The sequence below is a fragment of the Helianthus annuus genome, chromosome 12 (genome assembly GCF_002127325.2).
Source record: "Helianthus annuus cultivar XRQ/B chromosome 12, HanXRQr2.0-SUNRISE, whole genome shotgun sequence".
Lineage (NCBI taxonomy): Eukaryota > Viridiplantae > Streptophyta > Magnoliopsida > Asterales > Asteraceae > Helianthus > Helianthus annuus.
This window is the reverse complement of record NC_035444.2, coordinates 59,349,246-59,353,812: the sequence shown is the minus strand read 5'-3', so window position 1 is coordinate 59,353,812 and position 4,567 is coordinate 59,349,246. Positions and strand designations below refer to the sequence as shown.

The 4,567-nt window shown below is 34.9% G+C and overlaps 1 long non-coding RNA gene across 1 annotated transcript; it reads right to left on the bottom strand.

The window, feature by feature from the left end:
• Positions 1–1,048: 1,048 nt before the first annotated feature.
• On the bottom strand, positions 1,049–3,238 carry LOC118484718. Its single transcript, XR_004874144.1, has 3 exons — positions 3,101–3,238; positions 2,525–2,590; positions 1,049–1,184 (listed from the first exon to the last, which is right to left on the bottom strand). It is a non-coding gene; the product is annotated as an uncharacterized LOC118484718 (long non-coding RNA).
• Positions 3,239–4,567: the final 1,329 nt, after the last annotated feature.

Here is a 4,567-nt window from a genome sequence, read left to right as displayed (position 1 = left end):
TTTTCTTCACCGCTTACTTACTATTACAAATCCCGGGTTCGGGTGCAATTACACTCCTTCCCAATGCGACGTTTATCTTTCATTGCATTCCTGGGTTCGAGTGTACGCGCACTCCTTCCCATTGCAATATTTATCGAGATTACTTTTACCTCGGTTTCACCTACTTGCCATTATTTATTTATTTTTATATATATATATATATATACATACATATATATATTTTTCTTTTTACATAATTTATTCATTTCACTAATCATATATGCGCATATGCAACTATCGTTCATTATGTGAATTGTTGTATTCTACTTGTCTTATCGTAATTTAGAACGTGTACTTGATTGGTACTCCGTTGTCTCAAGTCATTACTTGATTTAGGTTCTTTGCTAGCATGTTCTTTGTCATGCTTCCGAATCTTTCTCCATTTAGATTATTTATCTCCCGTCATCTTCAGATGCGGTCATCATATCATTCGAACATTCTCCAATTTATTATTAATCTTGTTATTCAATGTTGCCCGTATTGTTATACGAGGCGTTCAAATATACTTATTACATAAGTACTTATTTTATAATCAATCTATGGTTAGGATTTATACTACTTAATCATCTTTTATCAACACTAGACATCTCAAATTTGTAATTTTATATCAATATTAAACATTTCGTTTTATAACATATGCATCATTCGCTTTGGTTTAGCCAAGTTTACCACTTGCTTAAACCATTCATGTTTAGTGCACTTTTCGGGTTTGAGTGTGTGTTAACACGCTCTTCTCGTGCACATCAAATCAATTTCCTTTTTCTAATATTCAAATAAAATCTACTAAATGACTAATTCTTACCGGATGTTTGATCAAGCTTCAAACCGAACACACTTTGTCTTCAACCATGAGCTCTGATTACCAACTTGTAACACCCGTCTCAATTATTTATTATTTTATTATAAATTATGCACTTTTCAAAACCAAAATGTGTAATTATCAAAATTTAGTTAATAACTAAGATGTACATCGTTGTAGTGTTTTAACGTAATGAACTAGCTAGTTTAAGACATTCAACATTAAGTAGTGTTTACATAATGACATTATTTTAAAACGAAGATTTGATTGGCGCGGAAGCTTCAAAAGTTTGTGTTCGGTTCTTGCATTCTTGCTTGATCGGCATCCGGAACGAGACGAACATCACCTAAGGTCAAAACCATATCAATTATTAGTTTTGACATCAATATAATATGCGTAATCAAGTTCGGGTATCATACGAATAACAAAAATATAAAAATCTCGAAATTTGGTCTGTCGCGCCACGCGACAGACTTAGATCAAGCCTTCGCGGGCCGCGAGTGCTCCCGCTTGTCGCGCCCACACCTTAGCTCCATGGCGCATGTCGCGGGGGAAAGTGTTTTCCAGCAGGTCCAGTTTCTGGACCTGCATATCTGCCAGCTCCGAAAATTCTATAATTTCTAACTTTAAAGGTTCATAACTTTTTACTCACATGCCCGTTTTAATCGATTCTTTTTCCTACGTGTCCGTAACAAAATTACGGACCTAACCATGTAAATTTCACATAACGAAACCCGATTTATGAACGATTGGTTCACAAAATCCTTGTTTCGATTTTCCGACCCATTAGCTATGTGTGCATATTTTTCATCATTCAATTCCTTGACATACTAGGCTTAATTACCCATTCCCCGGGCTTGTAAATCTTGGCGTATCGGCACCATTACATGGTTTTACGCTCACAATAGAATTCCATGCTCGTTTTCTCATATTTCGAGCATGTCGCCTTATGCAACTTATGCAATTAATTACAAACCATTCGACCCGATATCACGGGTTCATAAATCAGCTTAGTATATCTAATCCTTTAGCGTATTGCTTTCTAACTCTAGCATAATATGAGACTTTGAAGTCTCTTCACACATAATCGTTTAAAAGACATAGTTTTCACCCTTTTGTCCAAATTATGGAGTCCACCATTTCAACAATAACCAAACGTTTTCTAATCCAGTTTTGACCGTTCAATTAAGTAGTGAGCATCGGCACTTTAACTAATACAAATCCTTATTCTAAAACCCAACTTGAATAACTACAATATCAAATTATCATAATGTAACGAAACAAGTTACATACTTACATAATTCATCCACATTGGTTTCTAACCATAATTACCATTCCCGGGCTTGTCAATCTTAGTGTATCACGTCCATTCCATGGTTTATGCTTTTATAAATCTAATTTAATGAGTGACGTTTAAGTCACTTCGAACACTACCTTTTTGACCATTTTTTTAACCCGTTTGGTTTGTCGAGTGAGTTACATCACTTCATTGACGTTCCAACACGGCTATTCTTAACAATATCATCAACAAACATATTTATTTAACTATTTTGACCCATTTGGTTGTTGAGTGAGTTACATCACTTCATTGACATACCAAACACAATCATTTTCTCTATCTCAATATTAAACATATTTACGACTAGGTTTATCTACATAAGCGTAACGAGACGACAAGTCACGTACCTTTAAAGCGTTCCCTTCAAGCGTGTGTCCGCTCCGGCTTGTCCGCTTAAAGACTCGATTCCTTGCCTATAGATTTCCATCAACGATTCGTTTAGAACCCTATTCATGTCTTATAACGCATAATTCACAACATCATTCAAATATGTGTTTTGTTCCGAATTTCAACATTTAATTTTCTCTTAGGTGTTTTAACAAACACCTTATGGGCATCGTTTAATAAAGCCATTATCAAGTTCATGACTAACTATTTAGCCCAAAATTAAACAATTTTTGCAAGTTCATTATATCTAGTATGCATACTAACATCTAGATTCACTTCATGTAAGTCAACAACACTTGTCTAAAAATAAATTCTTAGTGTTCTTTATCATTCTACAAAACCCATTTTACACTTAGATGGGTGACCATGAATTTCACAATTATGAACATCAATTCAACAAGTATTTGACTAGGGTTTACTCCTAGTCATGTTTTCATTACTAATTTCATCTAAACATCAATCATGCAAGTTCAGATTTCAATTTCATAGGTTCATCAAGAATTCAAGAAGTAACCAAAATATGAAATTCAACATACCTTGTGATCCCCTCACTTGAGTGATCACTAGATTGATCTTGGTTTTTGATTTGAACTTGAATTGCCTTCTCAATTTGATCAATTTTGTGAGTTAGGGTTGAACTCTTGAGAGCTCTTTCTTGGCTCTGTGGATCGCACGACCAGAACACACACACAAGGTGTGTGTTTTGGTGACAAATTTTTGTTTTAATAATATTACTTTGCACTTGTTCAACTTTGGTCCCTTAACTTTATCTAAGATTTTATAAAGGGTTATTTAACCAAGTTTTTCCTTATTTTTACAAGACTTAGAATTTAACTAGGATATTTACTCCTAGTTACTTTACCTTGTTCTTTACCGACACAGCATTAATAATGAAAGATTTGTATTTTCGGGGTGTTACAACCCTAAGTCTCGTAGTGTCTTTTCTTGACTCTTTGCAAACAGTTTCATGTAGTGGATGTCGCGGAAATTTAATGCAATGAAAACTTTTTGAAAAAAATTGATTTCGTGAAAGGATCCTAAAGATTGTAGACTAGACTCGAGAAGGAATCCTGGTTCACTACAATCGCAGCTCTGATACCAATCTGTCACACCCCTTTCTAAGGCGGAAGCACGAGGTGTGATCATGAAAGGTTTTCATTGCATACGATTGGTAAACATACTACACGCTCATAAAAATAACTTCAAACACCATTAACATTATATAACGGAAAACATAGTTTAAGTGTTTACGTCACGAGACAACATTTTGTCTGAAAGTTTACAACTTTATTTAAGGATAAACATAAACAACATCCAGGAGCATGAGTAAGACCGCGCGCACATCTACTTTAGTTACCTGAAATACATGTGAGTTTTTGGAAAAACGTCAACATAATGTTGGTGTGAATTCATGCAGTTCTTGTATTGAACGTTTGTATACTTTGTATGAAAACATGGTATGTATCTTGTATAAATCAAGTATTCTTGTATAAATCAAGTATTCTTGTATAAATCAAGTATTTCTGTATGTATCTAGGTTGTTAATGGGTTGCAAGGCCATTAACATGTGACATGACATAGGAAGCAACCAAACCATAGGCATTTTTCTAGTTGTCGATTCACGACTGAGACACAAAAGCACTACTCGGTACTAGTTTTCACCAAGAGTGTGGCTGCCCAAAAACCCATTAGATCTAACCTTTTGTTCTGCGGTCTTAGTATGTACACGATTAATGGTGCTTATGGTACCCTATTCGTGACACGATTTCTCGTATCATTCCTCAATTCTTGTATCCATCATACCATTTGTAAACATTGTAACATTTGTAACATGTATTTCACCCCCGAAGTTATAAAACTGAAAATAGTTAAAAGAAAAGGGGGAGCATGAACTCACAACTTTGTGTTCCTGCGTCGTAAACTTCACCGGATTTGCTTATTTAGTGTCGTGACCTACACGTGTTTTTTAACGTTAGTCACTGGACTTGTATCGTACAGGTACA